Genomic DNA, 14,892 nt, shown 5'->3' with positions numbered 1-14,892 from the left:
TCTGGCTCCTCTCCTATCGCCTCCCATCTCCATTTTGGTTATTTTCCTCTTATTTTCCTTCCTCTTTCTCTCAACTCCATCTTATTATAACTTCCTTCACTTGGATAATTCATCAGTGTTTCTAAGAGCTGCTGTCTGCCCGCCTGCCTACTGTGATTTCCACCGGGACTCTTTCAGGGACCATTCCCATCTCAGCTGGGAATTAGAGCCACGGTTATGGAGGGAAATTAATCACAGACACCTTATACTAACACGTATACACAAACACGAACACATTAACACAAACTGCCTAACACAACCTCCTTTTTGTTTTAAATCACTTTCACTTTAAACTTACATATACTGAAGTGACATATAAACATAAACAATTCTCACACGTTTTTTTTGTTTTACACATTCAATCTCAAATGCACTTACACACAGACACACACAACAGCAGCCCTGCTTCGAGTACCTCGACTTAAGCAGTGATCATGATAACTGTTCTGTTATCTTTCACATAAACGTTGAATGCTACAGTCTGCAGATTCTCAGTGTACATGAATAAACATGCATATATACATCAAACACACATACAGTGCATTTGGAAAGTATTCAGATCCCTTCACCTTTTTCACATTTTGTTATGTTGCAGCCTTTTGTTAAAATCGTTTAAATTCACTTTTCCCCTCAACAATCTACACTCAATACTGCATAATGACAAAGTGAAAACAGAGTTTTCAGCACAGATCTAGGAAAGGCTACAAAAAAATTTCTGCATCTGCTGAACGTTCCTAAGAGCACAATGGCCTCCATAATTATTAAATGAAAGAAGTTTGGAACAAGCAGGACTCTTACTAGAGCTGGCCGCCTGGCCAAACTGAGCAATAAGGGGAGAAGGGCATTAGTAACATAGGTGACCAAGAATTGGATGGTCATTCTAGCTGACCTCCAGAGATCCTGTGTGGAGATGGGAGAAACCTCCAGAAGGACAACCATCACTGTAGCACTCCACCGATCTGGGCTTTATGGCAGAGTGGCCGGACAGAAGCCTCTCCTCAGTAAAAGTTTGCGAAAAAGCACCTAAAGGACTCCCAGACTGTGAGAAACAAGATTCTTTGGTCTGATGAAATAAAGATTGAACTGTTTGGCCTCAATTCTAAGTGTCGTGTCTGGAGGAAACCAGACATGGTGCTTTGAATTGGTTGTCCCTCTAGTAGTTTCAAGGGAAATGGGAGGCACAAGAGCTATATTTCAAGTGTCATAGCAAAGAGTCTGAATACTTAGGTCAATGTGATATTTCAGTTGTTTCTTTTTTGTAAATTTGCTACCATTTGTAAATTTCTGTTTGCGCTTTGTCATTATTGGATATTGATTGTAGATTGATGATGGGAAAATGATTTTTTTTTATTTTAGCATAAGGTTGCAAACATTACAAATGTGAAAAAGTGAAGGGGTCTGAATACTTTCCAAATGCATTGTAATTGTGGATCAAAAGAAGGATGTCATATATGATGTACAACTATCAGATATATGTCATATCAGAATATGTCCTCAGTGGAAGTGTAGGAGATCTTTTGGCAATCTGGTTGTTATTGATATGATACAATGAAGGAAGGCAAAGGAGAGAAAAGAAAGAAAAGGAGGAGTAGAAGAGAAGGTGGAGAGTTGACAGAAAGAGCAGATAAGATACAGCAGAGGCACAGTTTAGTGTTTGTGTGAGTGTGTGTGTGTGTGTGTGTGTGTGTGTGTGTGTGTGTGTGTGTGTGTGTGTGTGTGTGTGTGTGTGTGTGTGTGTGTGTGTGTGTGTGTGTGTTTGTTGCCTCTCTGGGACCTTTTCCAGAATAAACACCGACCTTGTCAGGACCAGTAATCCTCATGAGGACCAAAATTTCTGAGATCTTATTTAAGGTAGGAAGTATGGTGTGAATTCAGGATAGGTTAGAGGTAGGGTTAGGCATGAACTGGTTATGGTTAAGGTTAGGGATAAGGTTGGGTTTAGGCTGTCCACAATGAATAGAAGTCAATGCAATGTCCTGATAAGGATAGTTACACAAACGCGTGTGTGTGTTTTTGTATGAACAGGGAGAAAGCAATGTATTGATCAGGGATCGAGTGGCTCCCAGGGTGAGCACCAGAGGAGGGATTGGGAGCACAGTGAATGTCACAACATGCACTTACAGCACTTATAATATGTGTATGTGTGTGTGTGTGTGTGTGTGAGTGTGTATGTGTGTGTGTGTGTGTGTGTGTGTGTGTGTGTGTGTGTGTGTGTGTGTGTGTGTGTGTGTGTGTGTGTGAGTGTAGGAGTGAGAGGGAGAGAGGAGAGAAAGGGAGAGGTGTGTGCAGCCTGTTTTCTAGTGTAACATGTTGCAACTAAAGCATATCTCATCAGTTGCAGAGTCAAGCCTTAGCCATAAACAAGATGAAGAAAAAACTTCATGAAAAAAAAAATACATGGGAAAAAAAACAAAGTAGGTAGAGGCAAAAATAAGCTAAACTGTGATGTAGAAGAATATTTAAAAAAAAGATTTTGACATTTTGGGAAGAGTTTGACATTTGCCTTTCATGTCAAGAGTTAGCTAAGAAGATTGATGTCATTAAGTGTGTTTCCATCCACCTATATTTATGCACATTTTCAATTTTGCAGATAAAAAGTGTAAATGGCAGAAATTCGTCTCCAAAAATCACAAAAAAAATTACAATTGGCTGAAGGGGAAAAGTTGGTATATCGATAAAAATCACATGCAACGAAGTTAAATGGAAACAGGTTGAGTGAATAAAAAAGATACCAAACCCCAAAATCCCCCGATGTATCATCAGTTTGTGAGTGTGTGTAGGAAGCGCAGTATGTATAGAAAAGAGCACTGTATGAGTGTTTGTGCAAATGGGTGAATGTGGCAGTAATGTAAAGCACTTTGAGTGGTCGATAAGACTAGAAAAGCAACTTTATAAGTGCAGTTTTAATTTTAATCCATACTCAAACCAAAATGTAAAAAAAGCATGTTATGGTTTTGCAGGGCTAAACTAATAAAAATTATGCTAATCAACTCTTGGTTCTGAACTCCATAGTTAATGCAAAGAGAGAGAGAGGGTGATATCAATATTCTCATCAACCTCTTTACAAGAAAGCACACACCGATCAGCCACAACATTAAAACCAGGTATTGGTTTTAATGCTATGGGTGTTGTGTTGTGGCAGTCCTAGGACCACATTTCTAGGACCTTAGTTTTTCGTGACACTGCCATCTACTGAATTGATTAACCACAACTGCATTTCTAGGGCATGTGGACAAGATGTATGACAATCAAAGAGTGAGTACTTCATGTGAATCAAGTTTTAATTGTTAAATGTAAAAACAATTCTGGTGTCTTGAATTGGACATTAAAGTTATCGTTAGGTAACCAAAGTGTGAGTAGCTTACAATGACAGTCTTAAAGGCACAAAAAAATCATCTGTTAGCTTATGAGAGCATGCTGCAAAATAAACTGTTAGCCTATTTGTCTATTTGTTTAATGAAACTGTAGTGCGATTTTGGCAATCCCAACTAGGTGTTGACTTAAGACAATAATTAATCATAGCCAGCACATTAAATAAACTTTAAAAGATGATGAAGTGTGTGAAATGATCTCAAAATGCCCAATTTAACCAATCAAGTATTCTCTTTTTCAAGATGTAACAATCAACAATCCAAGAAGGGAGATCCTTGCCTGAATTGAAAAGATGCAACACATGCTACAGAGACTTCCACTTTTGTTCAACTTTATTCCACTAAACAAAGTTGAGCAAGGTCAGAACCCATTTAGAAAGCCATTTCAACCATGCAGTTCTCCATGAAGGTGAAGTTTGCCAACATTATCTCAGGAAAAGCAAATGGAGTTACAATATGTTTGTGTGTTAAAAGCTGCCATTTGAGCAATGAATCAAAATAATTTCCTCTCTGATTTGTCTGTGGAGATTCAATATATTCATAATTTACACTTTGAAATAATATTATCATAAAATAATAATAATACAATTTTATGTTCTTATTTTTTAGGGTATACCATTCACAGATGTGGGTTAGATTACCAACCACAATGGCATAACACCTGCATCCATGGCCAGTCAATGCTGTCAGGTAAACCGGACTTCATTAAACATCTATCTTTGTGCAAGGAGAAGCACTCTGCCACAACCCCCACCATCCCAGCTCCAACAACTCCCACCATTCCAGCTCCAGCAACCCTCACTGTGCCAACCAGCCCAAGCAGAAGGATGCAAAGGGTCCATGTGAAGCCAGTACTACAGGAAAAATGTATCATAAGGCAGATTCTCCTGAACAAAACCTTCAGAGTGAATGTAGAGATCCAGAGAAGGGAGACTATAATGTCCACAAATCTTTTAATGGTGCCAGTACTCCTTTGCATTTTCAAACTAAAGAACAGGGAGGAAATCAACATGTTTCGTGTGAATCCACTGAGTGCTAGGTGAATATGGAGTTGGCATGGAGGAGTGGATTGAAAGCATATCAATGCATACACCTCCACTGAGTATGTGTGTGTGTTTGTGTGTTTCTGCACTTCTGTAAAAAGCCTTGAATTACATGTAGCTACTGATTTGGCCACTAAAGATCACACTCACACACACACACACAGACACAGACACACACACACACACACACACACACACACACACACACACACACACACACACACACACACACACACACACACACACACACACACACACACACACACACAAATAAATCTTCCTTTTTCTTTCCTTTAACAAACCATCTTTCTTTAAACATCTCTTGACACCCGCACACTCTGCTTAACCTCCCTCTTTTTTCTTTTTCTTTGCCTTCTTCGCTCCTCCTCCTCCTCCCTCTGCTCTCTCCAGTATAACCATTCATTAGTATAACCGTATAACCTTCACTTGCTTTCTGTTCTTTCTTTCTTTCCCTGTGTTCCTCTCTCCCTTGCATATATCTTCATAATCTGTCCTTCAATTTCTCATATCTCCTCAGTACATCTTTTTATTCCTCTCTCAGTTTTTCCTTTGCTTTTTTTGTCACTTTTGTCACACTAATATTTATATTTACAGTTACAACTCTCCAATGCTTGAAATGAACATCTAACAAAGACAAAACACTGAAGCCCAGTGCTCTTTGTTGTGTCAGGTATAAAGGAAACTAAAGATGATTTTAGGGTCAGTGCATTGACAATACAGATACATAGCATTTACATTTCTTTTTTTTTTTGTTCTAGCATACTACAATTTTTATTAAAAGCACTGTCACACTGACAGTACACCAACATATACCTGAAATATGTGAAGCTAATACTAAAAAATATAATAAAAAAACAAAGTTTTGAGAAAAAAAATATAAAAGTGCTGGAATACTTTAGAAATGTACTTAAAGCTGCATTAATCAATATTTTGATTACTGGTCTTACTGACAAACCTACAGTGAATTATCAAATTATCACCCAACTCTGTTGCTCTACAGTGCTTTACAGGTTCTCAGCTCACTGTTTTGGTTCTACAGCAACCAAATTTACTGTACTTCAGTCTCTATAAACTTTATAACTTGATAATGTGTGTCTTGTCTCTAGTGGCAGTTACAGTACTTGGTAAATTTAGTACTTTCTGACTTACCACTTCAGCTAGTAGTAACAGCAACAGCAATAGCTTAGTAGTAGTAGTAGTAGTATTAGCATAAGCAATAGTAGAGGTCTTATTAGTAGTGGAAGTAGTACAGGTCTTAGTAGTGGAAACCTAATATTAGTAGCAGAACTGCAGTAATAGTACTAATATTTTATTTCCAATTTATTACTGATATAAGGACATCTTAGGCACATCCTTAGATATCTTATAACACACGTGTCCACTGTATACTACATATACAGTAGGGTCCAAAAGTCTGAACCACTTTCCCATGGTCCATGAACCTCGCTGTATGTACATGCTGATTACAGTTGTCCTTGCTGATACATGCTGATTACAATTATCTCTTGCATTCCTTTGTGTACTTAAATAGTCTAATTTCAGTGGCAGATATTCATCAAATCTATAAATATAACACTACTGTAACCTTACAAAATGATAGAGATATGTCTGTGTGATTAAGTTATAAAATTATTGTAAAGGAAATTAGTTAGCTTCATATTTTAGAACTTAATGGTGAAAAATGAATCAGTGCCTCCTAAGTGCTTGTAGGTGTGAACTTGTATATGTTTTTTCTGTCATGTGTCAGCCATGTAATGGACTGGCAACCTGTCCAAACTGTATCCTATCTCTCTTTCATATAGATACTGCAATAGGTGCTCCCGTAACCCTGAACAGGATAGGCAGGAAAAAGTATATTAAATGTTTGCAAGTATAGATGGATACTTTAGGTTGAAGTCCTTTAATGACATTCCCAGCCAACAGATATATATTATGTACCAATCTTAATAACAAACCAAATTTATCAGTATAAAAAACTGAAAGTTTCATTAGACCAGAGAATTTCATTGTACAGCATTTATGAAATGGACTGATAATATGAAATGGACCAAATTTTTTTTGGTTTGTGCGCAATTGATTTTTTAAAAATCAATTGCGCAAGTAATTAATGCAGTAAAAAAGGACAAAACAGAACAAAGATGAAGTTCAGTTCGTCGGTTACAAGTGTAGTCTGATTGTGCTTGAGAATGCCTTAACTTCCTTTCAAATCCTCACATGTAATTCCTATTACATTATGGTTTGCTACAGCTTAGTGTTGGATTTCATTATGTAGGTATAATCACCTGTTTCACAGCTGTCTCATATATACAGTATGCAGGAGATCTGCCACTGTGTTGAAAAAATTTGCACTTCAAGGTCAAAATGAATAAATAACGAACTTTGACACAGATTACGACCCACAGTTTTCTGAGCACAACCCTGAGAAGAAGCTTTCTCTATTACTGAGGCCACTGGAGCTGAATGTTTGGTGCTTATTGCCTGTTGGAAACGCAGAGGAAACTCTAGGAAGGAAACTGACCTTTGAAAAGGAATACCGAAAGACAGTTTTTGAGTCTGCAAGTATTTGAGTTGGAGCATGTGTTTAAGATGTGCTCATGCACTTACTGTGTAAACCCGAGGAGCTCTGGGATTTCATATTCACTCTATAAACCGCTGCTGCTTCTCTGTTTACTGAGGCATCCGGCAGTAATAAAATATTCATCTGCAAAAAAAAACCATCCAAATAACTGGAAGCAACTTCTGCATAACATACAGTACACGGCTTTCACCTTAGACTCTCACTCACGCTCCCCACACTATGATGATGATGTACAGTGCAGGATAAATGAGGGCCAGACACACACATACACAAACACACAAACACACAAAGACACACAAACATTTTATAGCTTGAGGACCCTTCCTCTAAATGACCAGATATACAGTAAATCTCAGCAATGACTTGGGGAAATGTTTTGAAATTTCCAGAACGTAATTTCACTTTGTATAATTTAAATTGATTTTCAGTAGTTTTTTGTAGGGTTTACAAATTCACATATACACTGTATTCAAATTCCTCAGATTAAATTTGTCATTTTCAGATCTAAAAATTTAAGTCAGGTCATAAAATCCAATCGCTCATTTGAAGTTGAGATGAGTGTGACAATTTTTTGTATTCTTGAATATCTGTATTTGTGAAGGCTCCAAAAAAGAGAGAAATTGAACGAACCTGTTTTAACCTTTTGGAAATTTGAGTGGGGAGCTCAAATTACATTAATTCAGCCGTATTTAAATTGAAACATCAAGTATTTAGTAGTTATTCAATTTCATATAATTAAAAGGAATGTTTTTAGGGAGCTGCAGTGGTTTCCAAAATATAAAGACAATGCAGTGCAGTTTTTAAAACACATATTAGAAAAAGTTTGGGATATTTGTCTCCTCATAGTAAGAGGATTCTGTTTTGAATCTACAGGCAAGCTGAGTAGATGGATGTCTCATTGATATAAGAAACAATATAGTCATACCACATATATCGGTCTTTATCTTCTGATAATATAACTTTATATACCGTACGCATAGTTGTAAAAATGTATTAGACACACAATATGTAAAAAACTTCTATATTTTGAAATATGTGATATGTACTGTATGTTCATATATGTGACTGTTTGGACTGACTGGTGAGAAACATAGATTCATACAGTACATGCACATGCATTGACATATAAACTGTCAATATAATTTCAATGTATCCTTTACATCAGATTTATGTGTGGGTTACAGTACACTTCTTTGGCTCATTGTATGCAAACACCAGCAAATGGTCAGGAGGCAGACAAAATCTCTTACCACATTCACACAGGAGATATTTTAGGAGGCCCAGAAGGAAAAACTATCCCTGGGTTAGTTTTGCATGAACATGAGGAGTCGAGGCGGTGTGTAAGTATCCTAACTCATATTTCACATAATGGCCATGATGTGCAAAAATGGTGTTCCTGGAATCCACTCTGAATCACTAACCAATGGGAAAACAATAAACCTAGGAATTACTTTCAAGAAAAAGGCACAACTTGCTGTGTGACTAGAGGCCTGAAAGAAGATTCAGTCCAACAAAGCCATGTTTTCAGCTTTGGTGCTCATATTCAGCTGCTGTTACAGAAAAACAGCAGAACATTTTCCTTTTCAGCTGGTTGTACCCATTATTGTCGGGCTCAAGTGCACTTCATTTGCTTTAATCCACACACATTTAGCCAGATCTCCTTGACGATGTCTGATGCAGAAAAAAATCAGAATTCAACTACAAATTACTTGCAAAAACTATCCATCCAAACATATCGTATGAAGCTGCAGCAGACATGATTTTAAGTGACAAATATACCTTATTTATGAAAATAAATAATTAAGCATGGCTGCGACAAAGAAATATGTAGAATACCTGCAAACTGTAGCTGATTCCCCCAGTCTGCCCAAATAAAATTGTACTGTTGGATTTGTTGACTTTTCTGGCCACAGGAAATGAACAATCAAAATTTGAGAGTCAAATCAAATTTGCCTTCCACACAGCAGATAAAGCAGTGCTTTGTCCAGAAAAAGCTGCACTCTGCAGTGTAAGACCTTTTCAGCCTCCATTACTTTCCTCTCTTTTGGTATAAAGTACCAAAAATGAGAAGGTTGTGCTGCTTATTGATGTCACCTTAAAGGATTTCTTTGTATTGAAGTTCAAAATGTTCAAACACTTATCTCTTGCAGCCATTTGGCGCTGCAAACATGCTGAGTTGCCTGGTGATGCTTTAATCTGGAGTCATGAAATTAAAAAATATATATATAACAACTTTTTAGAGACATCTTCTGTAATTAAGTCTCAAACCAATGAAGTTATCTGTCTTATTCTGCTATGTTTCACCATACTGACACTTCAAGAAAATTCCTAAAAGATGGAATTAGAAACGCAAGCAGCCAGACAATCAGACAGCTTGTAAACAAGCTAAATTTAGCTATATTATCTAAAGCACTTTATTTGAAATTAAAACTGAAAGTGAGCACACCTGACATTTTAGTTTTTAAACCTGAGTGCATGCCAACATCGGTAAGTACGGTAGGTTAAATTTGAACCAGTGAGTTGGTCTGTTCACAGTGATGAAAGTTTAGATATAGTTTGGCTGATAATTTTACAGATAAATTTGGCTAACCTGGGGGTTTTGTTTAAAACCTGTCTGACTGTCTGATTGCATCTGTTTCTTGGCATATCTGTCTTTTTTTTTTAGCTATGTTACCGTTTTCCCAGATCTAAGCAATTAACTTGAAAAGAACAATGTTTTTATTACCAATAGGAGATATGGCCAAAGATGTAAAAAAAAAAAAAAAAAAACCTGAGTTGTAAAGTGAAATTATTCTTTGAAGAGTGGGGTCTCACTTTATGTTTGAATCAAATTCAAAGAATTTTACTATGCTCTCACTTGGAATTTGTATACAAGAAACATAAACTGTTGAAAATGCAACTTTGACAGTATTGAACACAGAAATCTCTACTCTACTGAACAAACAAGACTAGATATTTCTCTTGCAGGCTTAAAACATGTATTTAAGTCAGAATATAGGCCTTGTTTGCTATGTAAACTTTTTTGTGCTTACAAAATTGTCCTTGTTCTCCTGTGTTGACTTGCAGATGATCTCTGTTTAAATTTGCCTTGTGCTTTCTCACCAGTTTTTTCATTGATGAACATCCATACTTGGCCGGGTGTTCACACAGTTACAGTTACAGTTTAATCAGTAATAATGAAATATATGTGTTGTGTGGATAAATGGTATATTCCACAGCGTAATTTACACCACAGTGAGATAATTGATCTATCTTTCTCGCTATCTCTCACCCACTTAAACACAAACTTGAAAACAAAAAGCCATAACCATCTGCAGTACAAAGACAACAATACAGTGAGAAAAGGACAAACATCAAGTTAAATATCTTCATAGAGTTTGTGGTAACTCCTTTTTTACAGGTTGCTCTGCATTCGACTAAAGGTGGATATCTAATATGTGACAGGATTTTAACTTTGTGTTTTAATCAACACAGTATGTGTATTCTGTGTCTATCCATATTATTCCTACCCCTGGTATGTTGTGTAAATGACAGGTTTAGTTTTTGGTTTATCATTTCACTGAACTGGCCTCTGTATGAGTTTGCATTATGCTACAGAATTAAATTTAGCTTAATTGTTGGTGTTGCTGTGAACAGCACAACTTGTCCTCAAACTCTTCAGTGAAAGGAATAACCGAAAGTAACACTCATAACTCACCAAGGGAATAATGGGGCTAGGAATAATGTGGTTAAGCTGAAAAGCACAACTAATAGAAAATGTTAAAGCTTTAAAAGTAGCACTTGCAGGGCATATATGATATTGTCTATATACATATACAATACTGCTATATACACTGATATTCATAGAGCCATAATTATTTACACTGTACATAGTGATGCGACCTTTAACTCATTGTCAATCTGTGCATTTCTTGTCATAAAATAGTGATTTGTAAGACTGTCTCAATTTATTTGAGCAATGTATGTGTGTGTGTGTGTGTGTGTGTGTGTGTGTGTGTGTGTGTGTGTGTGTGTGTGTGTGTTTTTAAAGGTGGTATTTGTAAGTTTTGTTATTGCTACATAGCCAACGTTAGCATTACCAGCTGTTTACTTACCAGTCTAGAAGAAACATTGAGAGTTCAGTATCAAACTTCATTTCTTTACTCACCAAGAGCTTGTCCTCAGCAGTGGAAAGTAATAACAACATTAAATCTTTTCAATTTTCTTCTACTGAAGTTAGCATGCTAACTAACTAGTCCCAGCCTGGGTCGCCCGTCTTGTCGCTTTCCGATAGCGAGTCACCGTAGTGTCCAGGCTGCCTTGAAGAAGTAACTGTGCTCAGAGGACGTATTATAACCTCATGTACTGTAAACGCAACGATGGCTGAAGCAAGCGACCAGCATCCCGGCAAAAAACCACATTCAGCAGCAGAGAAAACTTACAAATGGCCCCTTTAATGAAGGGAGGAGGAATTTAGATTCATTTGAATACATCTATATAAGCAATAAATTTAAGATAAAAAGGGAAAAAAACTGAATTGTTTCCTATCACCACCCTCCTCAATCTTCATAAAATGCATTTTACGTGATGTGTAGGTCAGAGCTATACTTATCTTGCACTTTACTTTCCCAAGGTTTCAGTCTCTTATAATTTCTCTTTTGTCTTATCAGTAATTAAAAGTGGGAGGCCGCAGCTTTGAACTTTGAATCTGACAACAAAGCTGGAGGCGGGTATATGAAGCCAGTACTCAGGTGAGAGTTTCTCCGTCTTTTCTCGAGTCTGATCCTTGCTGTTCCACTGTTAACCTCTGGTCAAAATGTCAAACATTTTTCACATTGCCATCTGCCACATTTCTAATAGCCTAACTCACATCAGTTTAAACTCAAAGTTACTTGCTAAAGCCCTGTTGAGTTGGAGACACTTGTAATTATTCACATCAAAACCCAAGTGAGTTGCTGATGGAAAAATAGACCTGAATTTGAGCCTACAGCACAGCTGAATGATTGTGACCTCAGGTCCAGAATGTCCCCTGCTTGATATTATGCCTTTTCTCTTTAGGTTTGACCACTGTATTTAAGGTGTTATGTGCCTCAAAGAAATACTTCAACATTTTGGGAATTATTATGTGCTTTCTCTCAAGAGTTGGATGAGAAAACAGATATTACACTCTTCTCTCTGCATTGGTAGTTATGGAGCTGGAGTCAGGATATGTTTAGCTCAGCTTAGCTTTCCATAAAGGTTAGACACTGCTAGCGCGCTTCTGTCCAGTGTCCACAGATACACCTACCAGCACCTCTAAAGCTCACTAAATAAGTTGCTGCATCTCATTTGTTTAATTCTTACAACAACAGAAATGTAGAAACAACAATTTGTTGTTTTTTGAAAGAACTATGTGCTAGAGGTATTTTTTGGTGAAAAACAGAACAGAAAATCACTAAACCTGTGCTCACTGACTGCATCTGGAAACCTGTACTATAGCTGAGATGCTGCACAAAAATACTGGGCATTGGTCGGGGAACCCTAAGAAAACAAATATGTGTTTTTCCCAAAATGTTGAACTATCTTTTGAACATTCCTAAAGCAATATTGAAGTATTTGCAAAAAGCTATGTACACAACTGATTTCTATGCAGATTAGCATAGAGAACAGGAGCATCTATCAGCCTCTGCATTGCATTGTACAAGGTACACCAGTGGGCTTAACCTAGAAAATGAATTGTCTTGCTCTATGGCACACTACTAAGGGTGATGTTCGTGGTGGGTAATTTCACTTCTATCCTTTTAACTTCTGATATCTGTTTCCATTATGGGTTTGGTTCTAAACATGTTGTCAGAATATGAGGATATGCTAAGCTCTAATGCTGACAAATCTCTTACTGAACCTTTTCTCTCTCAATATTTTTCATTAGCAAAGAGCAATAGGAGGAATAGGAAACATTCAGGTAATGTTAGCAGGCCTCCCATTTTTAGCCCTTACCGTTTCTTTGACCAGATGAAATGACAGACATTACTAAAATGTAAATTAGTAGTAGAAAATTAATGTCAATTCTGTACTTGACAACCAACATAAAGGTTTTGTAAGCGATCTGGTTAATGTACTCTCTGCAAGCCTGTGTGTGTTTTTGGAGCTCAACAAGAAAAACAGTTGCAAGTTGTCTCTAGTGAAACAATCTAATGGATTGCTTCATTTGAATTTCAGGGATCTGAATCTTTGATAATGGTTTTGAAATCCTGTTCAGCAGAGAAAAAAGGTAACCAACAGTATTTTGGAGGGGAGGAATAAGTGGCATGTAAAACAAGAAAAATGTTTATGCAAAATGCAATCTAACAATAACGTGATATAGAGGCTACCAGTCAACACTGTGTTATTTGTTCATAGTAAAAAAACAAATACACTGAACAATTAGTGTGACAATGATGCATTGGTGTTTAAGAATGTTTCTCTTTCTCCTGCAGTCCAATTTTCCAATTTAACCTTTTTGTCATAGTTTCAAGCTATTGCTGGAGGAAAAGAGATATACAGTCTTAAAAGTGGTGCTTGATAATAATTCACTGCTCTGCTCTGGTCAATAACGTTGCATTTACACAGCTGCCTTATTGAAAACCACTCTGAAAGCGGATTTGTCCACCTACCTTACACGAAACATATTTTCTCATAAAAGTGATTTCATGAGTTCTTCTGTGTTTTAGACCACAATGAACACAACACCTCTGCACAAAACAGTCTTTAAAATCTAATCTGAATGAGTTGTATTCCTATAAAACAATGCTTGGTGAGGTTATGATGACTGAACTCACTATAGGCCTGGATTTATAGAAACACATCTAATCTGATTTTGCTATGTAGCCTCAAATGTATGATTTACTCAGATTTAGCCTCCAGTGACAACATCTGATCTGACCATGGAGAAATTGCTGCACCTTGGTGAACCAGCCATTGAGGCCTCTAATTGCTAATTCTGTCATGTTAATTAAATTTCAAAACTACAACAGCCTCTTTAAACCATCCAAGCATATCTGTGGGTGAAGTCCCTGATATAAAAAAATAGCTGTGGGCTGACCGGAGGTTTTTCTTTCCATTTTGAAAACTCACTCTCTATTTCTGCTCAGTACCTTTAGCCTTGCACTTAGATTTAACTCACAGTTTGGTCTGCCATTAAGCTCCTATAAAGCTGGGTCAATGTTTAAAATTGGTCAAAGATTTATTTCAATTGGAGCTTCTGTGTGGAAAGAATAACAAAGGCTTTTGACATCGAGGTCCCAAATCAAATAAGACAATTAAAATTGCCAGTACTATATATAACTGTCTTCATGTCTGCTTGCTATACTTTGCTGTTTATTTTAAACCTGTATGTATGATTAACGAACTTGCCACTGGCAAGGTAGACAAGCTCACTGAGTTCTTAAGGTAAAACGCAACTGTTTGGATGTCTTTGTCTAATCAATTTTTCTTATTTCCACCCATCTCAAACTTAGTGTGCTGTTGCAGCTTTTGAGGATTTTGTTTTGTGCTTCTTAACCTTCAAGCATAACTCTTTAAAGTCAGCCCGGCTTTAATTTATTTTATGTGAAGAAAAGAAAAGTATACCTACAACCTAAAGGCCCTTATGTAAAACACACTTGGTGCTAGACAGGTGGATTCAACTAGGCAGAACAGTGTTTGTTTTCCAGGTATACTCATCTCTCTCTCTCTCTTTAATCTGATAGTATTTCTGATCCTGGGCCAGACAGAAACAACTGTTACCTTGCAGCCATTTAGAATAACAAGCGGGCCTGCAGGGCCAAACTGCAACTCCCGGAGCATGAAATACACTTGGCAGGCGTGAGGATTGTGATTCTGACTGGGGAACATATTGGTTCCA

This window comes from Xiphias gladius, chromosome 8 (assembly GCF_016859285.1).
Source record: "Xiphias gladius isolate SHS-SW01 ecotype Sanya breed wild chromosome 8, ASM1685928v1, whole genome shotgun sequence".
Classification (NCBI taxonomy): domain Eukaryota; kingdom Metazoa; phylum Chordata; class Actinopteri; order Istiophoriformes; family Xiphiidae; genus Xiphias; species Xiphias gladius.
Note: the sequence above shows the minus strand (reverse complement) of the source record.